Here is a 15,847-nt window from a genome sequence, read left to right on the forward strand (position 1 = left end):
CACAAACACTCAGAAAGCAGCTAGTCTGTGCAGGCCAACTGTCTGCACTTGACAGACTTATCACACTGGGCAGCTTAGATTTAAAATAAAAAATAAAAAAAAGCATCTATTCTCTCTTGCTGACAATGTGACCAAAAGCAGTATGACTGCACGCTGCCTGCCTCTGCCTTGCCTATCAACAGTGCTGTAAGAGCCTATAAATACAGCAGAGACGCATACTTGCGGTACGGAGCCCACTCAGGCTTTCATCCCATTCTCTGGCCTCGTCACCAGATGCCAGACGGTTCTGCAGAGCTGCAGGGACGCTCCTGGGCTTTTGTCAAGGACCGGGGTAACATGGCAGCATCATTTGTTTCGGAAACAAAACAATACTGAAAGCTTCAGCTACACGAGTTGGAACCAAACGGCATCGTTTAATCTCAAGAACCTGCTATCTGCACGTATCGGTCTTCCATGGCACGTGTTTCCTTTGCTGTTTATGTACCACGACAGACTCCCCGAGCAAGCTACCAATCTTAAACTATAATAATAAAAACAGTATCCTAAACTCCGGGACTCAGAATACTGCTGTTAACTGAAGGGTGGAGTAGGGCAATGTCAAGGGCAGCTAAGAAACCTTCTCTAAAGATGGGAAAGGCAAAACAGGAACAACCATCCCAAACTCCTCTGCTCCCTGCACAGTATGGCAAGATAAACCCCATGTCTAATAGCCCGAGACAGACACTAGGAAGGAACTAGTCATTTACTGAGGAGATGGTAATCAAAGCCATGTCTCGGCAGGCTTGGTGGCAATGAGGTATGAGACAAGATTCCAGCTCTGGGGCTAGAAAAATGCCTTAAAATGGCTTAAATTTTCTTCCTAAATCCCGTTTTCTAATTCCAGTTCAATTTCCACAGTGAGCCCCTTTCCTTGGGCTTCCCTTGGGACAGTAGGACTGTATTTCCACTTTTCAGGACTAACACCGCTCTCCCAGATTTCAGTGACTGCTAAGCTTCAAGAACGGAACACACTTTGTTCATTAGACTACTTAATGACATTCCTTTTGGCACTAGTCTTAAAGCACTTCATGCAGTTAAAACTTTATTTATTTAAATATAGAACCAGCATAACCAAGCAGTCAAGAATGGATTTGCCAATAACTGGCAAGGACCTCCGTCACAGAAGGAGGCAGGCACCTTTCAAAGACAGCTTGCCTTATTCATGTTTCACCTGAATTATCATAAAGCATCATCCATAACCACACAGTAAACATATTTCAAACAACATTGCAGCAAAACAGCAACACTTTTTTTTTTTTCCTTCATCTGAACATAATGAAACTAATTAATCTCTGGTGTAGACTTGTGTGGAAGCAAATAAGAAACACAGCCACTGATGCCAAGGGTAAATCTGGACGGGAAGAGTAAGAAACTACCAGTGGGGATAACAATCAGCACAAAGTCTTTAACAGAACACTTAGTCTGGAGAGGGGTGTGGTGATAATCAAGGAACAAACAGCTTTCTTTCTAATTCTGAATTTCTAGCATCCATTCAGGCAAGAACAATGCAAGATGCCAGTAGTGTGAGTTACTTCACACAGATAAGCACCTCTGGAAGGAAGCAAAAGGTGCTAAATGATACTCAAGGGAAAAGCAACAGCAGCTGAGAAAGACTTAGACATGCAATATAAATTTGGGAGAAAAGACTGAGAAAATGCATGTTACAAGAAAGATTTAAAATACTCTTATTATAAAAGTTACTACAGGTGTTGTTAATAAAACCCCATAATATTTCTAGGTAATTTGATCTGTAAGTGTAATTCATTGCTAGATCACACTGAAACTGGAGAATTCTTGAGTTCACAGTAGAGAAATCAGACATGGCTCAGAGGTTTGAGGAAGGTGGGAAGGGCGTGGGGCAAGACAGAGGGACAAAACCAGCCAAGCCTTTATAAACATTCAGGCCTCCTAAACATAGGAACTGAACCAGGTATTGTGAGATTTCTGGTACGTTCAATGGCTAGTCTTCTATGCTTTTAGCTTCCCTCTGTTTTAGAACTATTACTTTGTCACTTTCTTGACATTAGAAATAAAAATATATGGAAATGAACCAAAATCTAAATACATACTAAGTAAAAAAGCTCCATAAGAATTAAGTTTATGTACTCCAGAGAAAATATGCTGCATCTTCCTATTTGATTTGCCTTTGTCTTAAAAATCCAGAAGGGACAACAATCCATAAACACTTCAAGCGCGGTGCTGTAGAAAACAAAGTGACATTTATTTGTGATAAATATATTCCCTGCTTTGGGTTAAAATATAAACAGTACTGACAAAACCTGTAGTTGCCTAAAAGCATCAGGTGTGATGCGATCTGAAAGTAGGGTCAATATTTGATAGGAGATTGGAGATTATTTTGCAAGTTTGATTTATTTGCAGGAGAAGCAACTGCTGGTTTTGGATGTGTATGTATATCCTATAAATCCAAGGACATAATTCCACAGAACAAATCCATAATGTGCCACAAATAGAATATTGCACACAGCTCTTATCTCAATAGATTGGGAAAAAACAAAACAAACAATATGAAATGCCTGGGCATATGCAAAGAAAGCTAACATAAATGATGTAGGAACTGGAGTATACAATCCTGAATATGAAGGCAGACTAAGTAAGCTAAACTCTTATAATTGAGAAAAGAGGATTGAACAGAATATGATCATAGTCTATAAATATCTCACAGGTAACAATATAGATGAAAGAAGAGAATTATTTAGAGTCCTGGTAGAGGATAAGATGAGAAGCAATTTCCTTTAGCTAAAAAAGGAAAAACTCAAAGAATGTAGGCCATACATTTGCAAACTCCAGCACCCCATAGATGTATGCATGGGACTGAACTTTAATCAAGGTGGAGCTACTTCATACATGTGGCAATTCCAAGCAGAACAGAAAAGCCTGATGCCTAGAAGGGTGCAATCATTCAGATGGTCACCAACCATCAGAATGGGCTTTTTGTTTTTTTTTTTTGGCACCATATGGGGGACCAAATAGCAGAATTCAGAGATTAATGTTCAATTGGGTTTTAATCTTAGAAAAAACTTCTTTTGATCAGCCCTTCTTCTATTTTCCTTTCTTTTTTTTTTTTTGGAGGTAGGTTGTTAATGCTAATCATAGACAGGAGAAATTGCATTAACCTGGCAACTACCCCATCATTAGCAGTTGAAGATGGGCATACAGTGAATGCCTTGGATGTTTCTCAGACAGCAAGAGAAGACTTGCTCTCAATCCAACTTGTAAATTTTCAAATAGCTTCAATATGTGCTCATAGCAAATAAACTGGAATATGGAATTAGACAGTTACCTCAAAGACTGAAATGAACAAAGTTTGAGTTTGCAAATTCATAGACTCCTACTGCTCTGCTGAATGTAAGAAGACAAGAAGTTGGCTTTAAGATTGATATGAGATCCAGAAAGTTGCTGATCTACTTCTTACATTGCTATACAGCAGCACAGATTGAGAAACTAAACTGAGGGATTCTTTTACTGGGCACTGCGCAAGCAGTGTAGCCACTACCACGCAGATGTAAAGAGAACCTGCAAAGCCAGGTTTGGATCCTGGCAAAAGCTCAAGCTTTTCCCTGGTTTTGGGGCTACCTTGCTTTCACTACGGGAGGTAGACCGCTTGACACTACTTCTAAAAGGTGTGTGGTGATGCCGTGGAGTGGACTGCAGGCAGCCAAATACTGATGCATCCACATGGACTTATGTTCAGGGGTCAGGCAGCTTTGGGAAATACTCCCCCCTTGCATCAGACATGCAATATTCATAACCAGATATAACGCTGTCCACCAAACTATTGAAACAACAGCCTTTTACCTTGGATCAAACACTTGTAATATTGTTGAATGGGTTTCTGATAATCCAACTGTTTTACAATGGCTTTAGAAAGAGGCAAGCAAGAACACTTCATACTTAATGGCACTGCTGCACACATCTTGGGAACATTTTGTTACTCGATTGCCAGCTGTCATGAAAGTTCACACAAGCAACGGGAGAAGAATATATCCCTTTGCCCTGTAAACATGGATATTTCAGACATTTCATCTGTAATGGAAGTGCCACAGGCTCAAGAAATGTAATGCACTGCAATTCCTTTACTGACAAAACTTTTACAATACTATTTCAGTACAAACACACCCAAGACGCACAATCATTTGCTCAGAAGAGAAACAAAGTAGTTGAAAGCGTGAATAGAACTACCGACTGACCATCACTGCAACAGTTGTTTATTAGTTATTTTTATTGTTAAATCACACACTTGCATCTACAGTACTGTTACAGCACATTAAACACCAGTGTTTACTAGGGAGGACTGGTCAACACCTGACCAAAGCCTGCTTGTCCTGTCCCATCCTATTAGGAGTCCCCTGCAAACACAGACATGCCAACGTGCACAACTCTGCACAGACGTTTCAGATGCATGGATGCTATCCAATACTGTCTGCTCAAGTGCCACTGCAGAACCTTCCTGTGGCACTGATTCCCATTTCAGATGGCAACAAAGTACCAGGACTGAGAGAGTTTTGAATAGGGGGGAAGAAAATCTAGCCTAGAATATGATATTTTAGTTATTTCACTACTGAATGTTCCAAGTAGTTTAAATGAAGATGCACAGGTTTTGGAAGTGAAGTCAATATTGAAGTTACTGAAGTGATGTGGTGGTGGACAAACTGTAATAGGCAGTATAGTGTTCCTCTATTAACCACTGAACCTTTCTGGTATCATTACAAATAACACCTTCTCTAGAGATGTCGGGGAAAAAAAAAATCTACATACCAAGGCAAACACTTTCTACACATGCAACATTCCAAATGCATTGCAAAGATTTCCACTCTCCCCTTCTAATGTCATGGACATACCACTCACTCTTCCTTTCCACTGGCCAAGGTATCTTTGCAATCCCATTTCTTTCTTCAGGCTCAAAACTCACAGGACCTTCTGGAGAGGGGAGGGAAAGTCAGGAGAAACAAATGGGAGAAGAATACAGAGCCTGTGAAAACACAGGTACCACAGGATGTATTCAGCTGTAAGCTGGAGCAATGTTAAGCAACTTCCACAACGAGACACCTTCTGGTAGCCCAAGTCTTTGTGCTGTCAGAAAAATGTGTATTCACAGAATCACAGAAGGGTTGAGGTTGGAAGGGGTCTCCAGAGACCATCATTTGCTCCAACCCCCCTGCTCAAGCAGGGTCACCTACAGCAGGTTACACAGGATGGAATTCAGGCTGGTTTTGAGTATCTCCAGAGGAGACTCCACAGCCTCTCTGGGCAGCCCATTCCAGTGCTCTGTCACCCAAACCATAAAGAAGTTTTTCCTCATATGGCGATGAAACCTCCTGTGATTCAATTTATACCCATTACCCCTTGCCCTATCACTGGCCACCACTGAGAAGAGTCTGGCCCCATCCTCTTTACATTGTCCCCTCAGATATTTGTAGAGGTTGATAAGATCCCCTCTCAATATCCTCTTCTCTAGAATCACAGTACCGCTGGGATGTAGGAACACAAAAGCTCCCAGGATCCCTTTGGGATTAGCCAGGAACCTGTTCTGATCCCACTGCTCAATCAGAATAACCAAGGAGAAATTCTGTACGGGGACTTCTGTAAGGATGTCTCCTCTTCATCCCCTTGCTTGGATTTTACAACAGGAGTCTTTTTATCATGTTTGATCTTCTGCGTGCATGGTAAAACTCAATACAATCTTTACAGTCTATCCCAAAGAAGTCAGGCAGCAGGTAAAGAGAACACATTAAAATAGCCAGCACAGTTAGCAAAAAACTAACCAGGTAAGCTGTATTAAAATATGGCTCCAGTTATAAATCTACGAATGTCATTGCCTATGAATGCAGATCAATGGCACTCCAGACTGCCAAAAAAAAACCAAACAAAAACATAAGATATTTTTGGCTGGGAATTCCCTTTAATACCATTCTTGTCACAAAGTCACTGTGTGTATGTATACAAGCTACAGACAGGCACATAAATTAGGTGCTCAGTGCTTACGCAAAGCTACTGACTTTGACTAAGTATTAATTGAACAACATTATTAAGTTTAAATTAATATAGATTAACCCAAAACTTTGTTGATTAAACTTCATAAATTAAAGAGATTTATCTGAATAAACGCAGTTCAATAAGTCGTTTTTATGAATGGGAACAGTGAAGGCAGGAGTCTGTTACATACAGCAATTATTCAACGCTGCAGACACAAAAGCTAGTCTCACAACGTGAGCTATAAAACCATTTTTGTTTATTACTACAGCCTACCCACTTGACATCTACACTAATAAATGGTTCTCAATGAAAAGCATGCAACTACACACCATTTTCTCTGGCTTTCCCCAGAGTATGGAGGATCATTAGACAGATCATCAGCTTTCCGCAAGACCCGTCTGTGTAGTTTTCAATTTTTGACTAATAACCTCCTGAAATACAGTTTGCAACAGAGAAGATGCTCATCCAAAGTCGTCACTAGTCTCAATCTTAGAGGCTGTGGCAAGAATTTGCCCTCAGCTTTAGGCAAATGTGCAGATTCAAACTAGTTTTATTCTGTGGATATTCTCCCCCCTTGTGCCAACCCCTCACACTGTATTTACCATTAAGAAAATAAAAGTACCAATCCATAACTACTTTTGAACACAGTAACCAAACCATTTTGATGACTATTCTCAGCAGTAGACTTGTTTCTCAGAATTTTCTCAGAAAGCAAATAGTGCAAATTCGTTTTCTTTTAAATATATGAACAAATGTTATGATTTGCCAAGATTTCATAAACAAAAGCATGAAAGAAATTCAACATAGTAAAAACATGATCGTTTTCTTCAGCAAGATGCCAGCTATGGCTTGAAGTTGCAGTTAAGTGTTTAAAATGAGTAAAAAATAATGTCTGAAATTAACATAGCCAAAAAAAAGTAAAGTCTATTCAGCTCCATGAAAGATAATCTCCCAGCATAAAAATGTATGTACACAAAATATCTAAACTGCTTTAGTGCATAGAGACTAGAAATGAAATGCATTTGGCGTGTACCTGAAAGTCTTTTATGCTTGTCTAGTATATTTTAAGGATATTATTTAGAAATATATTTCTTTATCTTGCAACTCAGTCTTACTCTCATTGAGAGCATCAGATTTTGATGCATTCTTAAGGAAAATCTCGGAGGCATACAGAGAGAAAATGAAGGTGACATTTTATTAGTAACCATAGGCAACCCTAGTTCTGGCTATTTTCTTTATTATTTATCTCCCTATACATACATACATACATACATGATCTGCTGCTTTTAACTTTATTGACTAATAATAATATTCACTGGAGATTGGGTCTTTCCTGTCTACTGATGGGAAAGCAGAAAGGTCACAAGGTAAAAGAAAACTCCATTTTCATAGGCACTTTAATGCATTGCTCCTAAGGGAATTTTTAGAAAGGTTTAGATATTTATGGGTGGGCCCTTTACCACTGGAGACAACTAAAAGCCTATCCATCTGTGCACAATCCAATGTAATAAAAGCATGGTAGAAAGGATAGATAGTCTCTGTACACTTTCTTTGTAAAATCATGCTCATGCTTTATTGCCAGTTCCACAGTAATTCTCCATACCCACTCAAGGTAAAATAAGGATTGTTTCCTAATGGGGCGTACAACAGGCAAAGGTCACAGTGCTGTGAGATTTCCTTTTAGATAAGGAACAGGATTAGACATGAGTAGGTCACAGTGAGTAGATCACCCTAAAATGATACTCAGGATTGACAAGACAAAGCCCAGGTTTCAAATCATGTGTCAGTGATCTCGTTCCAGCAAGTCTGGGGTCAAGGAAGTGGCTACCAACAAAATTTATGTATTTGTGTACATATACACACACACACAAGTTGAGGCTACCTTCTTCACAAGAAAACTAGTATGAGAAAATCAGAATACAGAGATTGCCTAAATGGCCTTAACTCTGCCTTTTATCATCTTTTCATTGAAACTGAAGACCAAGAGACCAGTAAAAGCGTTTCTGAAAAAAAATATGAAAAAGAACCATCCGACCACATGAAAGCTTGTTCTCACAATTTTCAATTGCAAAGAGACCATACCACCATTGCCTATAAACTACCACTCATCAGCTGACATTTTAGCTATGTATGTGATGGTCAACATGAAACAAAACATTAATTTGTACTCAGGCTCCCACCAATATACAGGCAGTTATGGCTCTGTGAGTAAACAGGATGGCATATTTTGTATGTTGGCCTTCAACAAACCAGAATCACTTCTGACACTGACTAAAGCATTGAATGAATAAGCCTTAAAACATAACTGCTCACTGGCAGACACAATCTCTTACAAAAAAATTGCTATGGCATTTAAGGGCATAGTCAAAGCATGGTCACTATTTTTAGACTAGCATTCTTAGTGTGTAAGAAAGATGACGTAGGCCTCTGGTCTTCATAGAATGGTTTGGGTTGGAAGGGACCTTAAAGATCACCCAGTTCCAACCACCCTGCCATGGGCAGGGACACCTCCCACTAGATTTTGGGGTTGCCCAAAGCCCCATCCAGCCTGGCCTTGAGCACCTCCAGGGATGGTGCATCCACAGCTTCTCTGGGCAACCTGGTTCAGTGTCTCACCAACCTCAGAGTATAGGGTTTCTTCCTTGTATCTAATCTAAATCTATCCCCTCTTAGTTTAAAAACATTACCCCTTGTCCTATAACTATATTCCCTGAAAAAACAGTCCTTCCCCGGCTTTCCTGTAGGCTCCCTTTAGGTACTGGAAGGCTGCTATCAGGTCTCCCCGGAGCCTTCTCTTCTCCAGGCTGGACAACCCCAACCCACTCAGCCTGTCTTCATAGGAGAGGTGCTCCAGCACGCTGATCATCTTTGTAGGCCTCCTCTAGACTCATTCTAGTACTTCCATGTCCTTCTTGTGCTGGGCACCCCAGAACTGAACACAGGGCTCCAGGTGGGGGTCTCAGGAGAGCGGAGCAGAAGGGGAGAATCACCTCCCTTGACCTGCTGGCCACATTGCTTTTGATGCAGCCCAGGATATGGTTGGCTTTCTGGGCTACAAGTGCACACTGCCAACTCATGTTGAGCTTCTCATCAACCGACACCCCCAGGCCCTTCTCCTCAGGGCTGCTCTCAATCCATTCTCCACCCAGCCTGTATTTGTGCTTGGAATTGCCCCAGCCCAGACGCAAGGCCTTGCGCTTGGCCTTGTTGAACCTCATGAGGTTTGCATAGGCCCACCTCTCAAGCCTGCCAAGGTCCCCTTCTTTTTACCTTAAATGCAGGGCGATTCTGACAGGACTCACGAACTTCAGCCTATCTGCAGTATTCAGTTCACCAAACCCCTCAGGATTTCACCCAGCATGAGTAAAGGCGGTAAATTATAACTACATTGAAAAATTCTGAAACTACCTTTTTTTTTTCCTGCAGTTATAGAATAGGCAGCTAATTCAGTTAAAACATTACATGGAGAGCAATAGGGAAGTATTCTGGGCATGGCTAATACGTCAGGGGAGTGGCAAATATCATCTGTTCACTTCTAACTGGTCACTTAAGTTACAAATGACCAAAAAATAGAAAAAAATAATCACTCATAACCAGAAATGAGGTGAGGAACCCAACCTAGTCTTCCACTCCTCATTTTTGCTGTTACAGCAATGCTGGTTAGAAGCATGGGAGGAAGAGCTGCACCCAGCATGTGACGGTCACAGCAGAAGCCCCCAGGCACAGACACAATTCCGTCGATATTGGAGGCCGGCTGGTGAGGTGCTCTAGTCAGTCACAGGAAAGTATAGCTTCAGGAGGCTATGCCACTATGGTTTGCACTGAAGGCTTTCATCAGAGACTTATCATTCATGTGCAAACAGAAAACTCAAATATTTCAGCAGTATTTTAAAACATAGGGGCAGCTTCAGGGTATCTTCCTTATCTGACACTACAAACACTGAACGGACATTAGACTTCATTACAAGCAAGGTTTACGAGCTTTTCTGAATTTTATTCAGCTTCCCCCACCCAGTCCACAGAAAACATCACAGGATGCTCACAATACTTAATTAACAGTGACAGACTTCCCATTACCTACCATGGATTTGTTTATACAGTATGAATGCTGATGTGGAAAGGAGGGAGGGGGAAATGAAGTATCTGTCTCTTGGTGTCTGCCTGGGGCCCTTGTTCTTCCCAGCGAAGTCTCACCATGTAACTTCTGATGTTCCCTTCAACTAGATCGAAACCCAACTATTTAAACAGCTCTGAACTGAAAGGAGCTGAGACTCTAAACCTGATTCTTACCACTGTGAAAGAATACTGTCAGAACAACTCTAGATCAGAGAAGGTTGTATATTTTCCCATGTAGACCGGAGCAAAATAAGGTATATTTTAATTTGCTCTCATAGGTATAACATACAATAATAAAAAAGACAAATAGTTTTCCATCTCTTTGATCATAAGTAAACAAAACTATCAGATCCAGAAAGCTAAGGGACTTCCAGTATTTAATCCTGTGCCATCTAGTAATTATAAAGCACGCACTGAAGTTGCTTCTGTCCCCATTGTTTCACACGTTTTTCATTCAAGATCTCTGCTGTTGTTTTAGAGGATGTTCAGTGTTACAAAGCAGTAGATCTCCATTAGTTCTTCTGGCTAGACGTTCGCATGCAGTCATGCCATGCTAATGTGATCCTAAAGGTACACATACAATTTTGTTAATTGAACGAAGTCACAGAAAAGTCATCTTATGGTTTTCAAAACTCAGATTCTATCTTTCTCTTAGCTTAAGTCAGGCTCAAATGATGAATGGGTGCTTTACCGTCCACTGATGAGAAAAATACCATACAATGGGTTTAAGGTACTGAACCATTGTAAACATGGGACGAGATGTTGCGGACACTGCTCCAAGCCCTTCACTGGGGCATAGCTACATCCAGAATTTTTTTTTTCAGGTGAAACTGTTTCTTATTATAGATATATCCCTAGTCTAGTCTATAGGTATAGCCTTTTTTTTTTTCAGTAAAAGTATTGTGAAACTAACAGAAATAGAGCAGTTCAGAACAATGTGGAGAACTGCAAATGAACAATACTTTTCTAAAATTTTTTTTTTTTTGCTTATTTGCAAAATAATCCCCTGACAAATTCCAAAATCACAAACAAAAATAATCCCCCCAAACCAACAAACCACACACATACATTTTTTCCTCCAAAATGCATGAGTTTTCAGGTGTCACTGAGCTGAATCCTTCTAAGAAATGCTGCGGTGCCCTTCTCTCTTGTATCAAGCCATAGGCTATCTGAGCAACTAATTACACTGGTACACGGAAACTTTTTACTCATTTTATAAGTCCACTGCTTATTTATTCCAGACTGTTACAGTCAACTCCTGCCATCAGTGCCCACGTCCCACTCAGAAGAAAAGCCTGTTAAGGTCACCAGACCAAATCTCAATGGTCTTAACTGCTGCTCAAGAGCTCCCAGCTTTGAGCTATGACAGCATGCACAGACCTTTGAAGGGGTGGGTGGAATAAGAAAGTTCATCAGACTGAAAGACCATTACAGTTATGGGAACAACAAGGTCTGATCCGAGTAGGAGTCTGGCATGTAGAGGAATGCAATTTGAAAAAAATTAAAAAATGCATATATTAACCTTCTTGGGAAAAAATGTGTTCATGCTGTTTTGAGTTTTGTATAGACATTTTTATTTACAGATAAAATATGATCTTTCTATACTACAAATATTTCAAATTTGGTCTCTGTAGAGGGCTTTCAGGGCTCTGAAAGCAAGTCAGGGTGCTGAACAGTTCGCGTCTACACAAGATGCCAGCCTTTGGCAGAGCACACAGAGGCTTCAGATCACAGGTTAGTACAGCAAAGGGCCACCCATATTTCTGAGACTGTGAGGCTGTCTGCAAGAAGTCTTGGTGTATGTTCAGATGGGAATTAGTTGACTTGAACTTGATTTCTGTGCCTGATTGAAGAATGTTAGCTACTGACGAGGTTTCACATGTGACTGAACTTACTGAATGCTGTCATTGCTTTATAATCGCTATGTAGGCACTTGGACACATTATCATCTCCCCTTCCCTTAAGCAAGGGACACTGTTTCATAAAAACAAACATGCACCCTTAAGATGAGATGGATGTCTGTTCCAAAGATTTCCTGTTTGATTTTAATCCAAAAGAGCTGGCATGGGGCTGATATTTTTTAATTAAAACCTCCTTTCACTCGGCTCGCTCCTGTCTCGCGGAGTACCTATCAATCAGGAGGAGTCACCACAGGATGCACTGAGTAGCAGGAGGCGAGTCTGTCCCCTTCTTCATCCCCCAGACAGAGACACTCCCCCCTCCAACTTCATTAACTAAATGCACTGAATAAACCTTAACATCTCAGCTAAATCCTATTGGCCTTGGATTTGCTGCTTAATGCTAAAACCCAAGCGACCCATTTTTCTCCTGTTGATACTTCTATCGCTGATGGCAGCCAGCAGAGAAAAATATCCGACCTTAAAATATTTTAATGTAAGGAACAAAACCTGGAGAATTCATCATTCACTCTTTCTGCTGCTGTTCGTGAACTTTACATAAGCTCTGCTTCTTGTGTCAAAACCTCCCCAGCTTTTGTGCTTCATAGGCAACAAAGTGAATCTGTTGCTTAGCAAATGAATGCAACAAAGTACATTTGTTACTAAAAGTGTGACAAGGTCTCTTTTAAAGAGAAATGATCTTGCAAATGCTATGAAAATAAATTTCTGCCCATTCTACAGTCTCCAGTCACGACGTTATTACAGACGTCAGAAGACAGAAACCCCACTAGCTGAAAATCTTTGTGAAGGACTAACAATGAGCGTAAACAATCTCAGTGCTGCAGACTCGTTTCGAGTTCCTATCCATAAGTTTTGCTCTAAACTGTAGTAATTTGCCTTGCTGATTTCACACGGAAGCCAGAAACAGCTGAAGCTTATTCAGAATCCCCCTGCCTCTTTGCTTTGTCAGCCCTCCCACACCCCCGAATCTCACCCTGCTCAGCTGCCAAACCCTTCCCCAGCCGCCGATGACATGAGCCCCTGAGCATCCATCCCGATACTCACTTCCCATTCTTTATTCCCAGCACCCCCAAGTTGTGTTACCCACCCAGCTGCACAATCTCCCTAGAGCAGCACTCAACACCTTTGGCTCCCAACTGCTCCTGGGGCCACATGCCTGCCTTCACCCCTTGCTCCACCAAACCTCCAGCCTCTGCCCCCCACCGATGTCTCCTGCTCCCCGCTTTGCTCCAGCGCCTGCCTTCCCAATACCCTCCCCGATAGCAAAGACCTCTTTCACCCTTCTCCCACACTCCCACAGCTGCAGCCACAGCCCCCGCTGCTCTGGCATCTGTCCCTGCCCAGCCTTTCTCCGGAGCAGGGAGGCAAGCTCATTCCCCATTTCCTTCATCCCTGGCACGGAGCACCCGTAAAGGGGTGCAGATCACTGCCCTTTGGGTTGGACAGTCTTTTATCCTGTGGCTGCTCCGTTGCAAGCTGCTTCAAGGGCAAACAACCCAGTGCTCCCCAACAGCTTTCTGAAGTCGCCAACCACGCTTTCAGTAATCTACCAGAGAAGGCTATTCTAATTTGCTTCTCGGTATCCAACCAACACAGCAGTCTTCGGATTTGACTTATAATTTTAGTAGGCCATTTCACTTGACATTAGTATCAGAGCTCAATGCCCTACAATGCTGAGACCAGTTTCCGACAAGAAGGGCTGCATCCCAAAACGCCTGTTCCACACAGCCCCGCTCCTTCTCCTAGCAAATTGCTGTGGAGTGCAGAAGCTGCAAAGGCTGAAAAGAAACAAGGAGCCTGGACATTCATTGGAAATTCGGTTACCCTGACTAAAAACTGTATTTACAAAGTACCTAAGAGCAAATCTGATCTAACATGGAAGATATGCACCGCAGGTTACACATTAAGATTATTGGTATGATGCCTGCTATGAGAAGGCTTTCAAATAAAAATGCTTTCTTTCTGACCGTGCACTTGCATTAATGTATTTCTTACTGATACCGCTAATGGAGTGTTTATCATGTTTTTAGCTTCTCTGAAGGAACAATAAAAATATATTGCGCCACATAAGAACAAAATGAATGCACTCATGTTGCTATGCCTTATCACACCACACACTCTGCAGAAGTGCTTAAAAATGCTCCTTGAACAAAGTATCAGCAACCAACTTCAACATTACAAAAATGTTTACAACAGCATAAACTGGAGACCAAGAGTGATAAGGGATGAAAGCAGTAAAAGAAAGAAAAGTTATATTCTTCGGGACTTATTTTTGCAGCATGGACAGGGATGAGAGACATAAGGGGAGGAAATTCTTTTGTAAAGCAAAAGAAAACAAAAACCAAAATGAACAAATAAACAAAACAAAAAAATCCCACAGCTATTTCAGATTGTGAAGAAGGTAAACATTTTTCTACACCTGAATATAGGTTAAGAAGGCACGGAGTAATAACCATGTGGTGATCATTCAAGCTTTTCTTTCTCTCCTTGAGCACAACAAATAGAGTACTAGATATGACATGCTTATTGAAGGCTTTATGAGGGGGTAAAGCTCATCTTTTCAGTTTATTTACTTTTTTTTTTTAAAGTAATCTCTTCCCTAACTTTAATATGGCTGATTCCTGGATTCCATTTTGAACCATCCTCAGAGATGATTTGTGAACTGCGTACAAGGGACCTTTTTAGGGATAAGTGGTGGACAAATGGATTACCAGCTGCTCGACTCATATTTTTTTTTTCCTTCCTTTATACTACTTTTCCACTTCTAATACCTTATATAAAAGAAACTAACAAGACCTACAGCTAGACCGGACGGTACGCGTACTCCTTGCGACAAAATTTTCTTCTAATGCTTGAAAGCGGGCACACGCAGCAATTTCCAGCTATGGCTGGATTTTGCCGTGTATAGCCTTCACGAGACCTGCTACGCATTCAGTTAGTACCTATTGCCTAATCTTATTTTATTTCTCCAGCAGGTCTAGCAGGGTTATCAGAAACACAAACAGCAGAACTCGTGCATTAAAGGTAACCACGTTGTGTTTAATACGACCTTCCAGCCGATGTATCAAAGAGATTAAAGCGTAGTTCCTGGCACAAGGCTTCCTGCACACTTTAATATTACTAATAAGAGGAGGCGGGAAGCCCGGAGTCCTATCCTATTACTATTATCATAAAGCTACGACATGTTCCTTAAGTTTTCCTCCAGCCACGCGCACGTCGGGGTTTGCTTTTCCTCCCCGCCGCCCGGCTCGCAGGAGGCCGGTAGGATTGCTGCTCCGGCTCCAAACAGCCTCCAGAAACGCTACCAGCTCTACAAGAGGCCGTAACATCCCCTGCTAACGCCTCCGAACCAGGAGAAAACGCTCCGGTTGGGTTGCTTTTTGGCAGCAGCAGCGCGGCTTTACAGGCCGTCAGAAACTTCTCTTTGCTCATCCCCGCGGCCCCGCTGGCTCTCCCCGCTCCCCAGCTCGCGGCAAACTCCGACCGGGGGGTGCGGGGAAAGGAGGGGGGCTGAGCCTGGGGGTGTTATTTGGGCACGTAGAGCCCCGAGCCGCCGGCTCCCGAGGGGTCGGTTGGTTACTCACCGGGGGAAGGAAGCGCGCCCGTCCCGGCTGGCAGCCCCGCCGCTCCTCCGCCAGCGGGAGCTCGGCTCCCGGCGCCCGGCACCGGCCCGACCCCGGCCCCGGGACGGGACAGGACAGGACGGGAGCCGGGAGAACCGGGGAGAGCCGAGGGGAGCCGGGGGGAGCCCGGCCCGCGGATCCCGGCAGCGGCACCCA

The 15,847-nt window shown here is 42.3% G+C and overlaps 1 protein-coding gene across 14 annotated transcripts in view; it reads right to left on the reverse strand.

Annotated features, from left to right (window-relative positions):
- The window catches only part of LOC310895408 (poly(rC)-binding protein 3-like), a 172,723-nt gene that overhangs the window by 130,864 nt on the left and 26,012 nt on the right, over positions 1-15,847 (reverse strand). The window contains exon 1 of one of the 14 annotated variants that reach the window (XM_083826773.1): positions 15,653-15,842. The exons of the other annotated variants lie outside the window; for them this stretch is intronic. The gene's annotated coding sequence lies outside the window, so the exon portion shown is untranslated. Of the gene's footprint in view, positions 1-15,652; positions 15,843-15,847 lie in introns of those variants that run through there. 14 annotated transcript variants of the gene reach the window in all.

This window comes from Anser anser, assembly GCF_964211835.1.
Source record: "Anser anser genome assembly, chromosome: 2".
Taxonomy (NCBI): Eukaryota; Metazoa; Chordata; class Aves; order Anseriformes; family Anatidae; genus Anser; species Anser anser.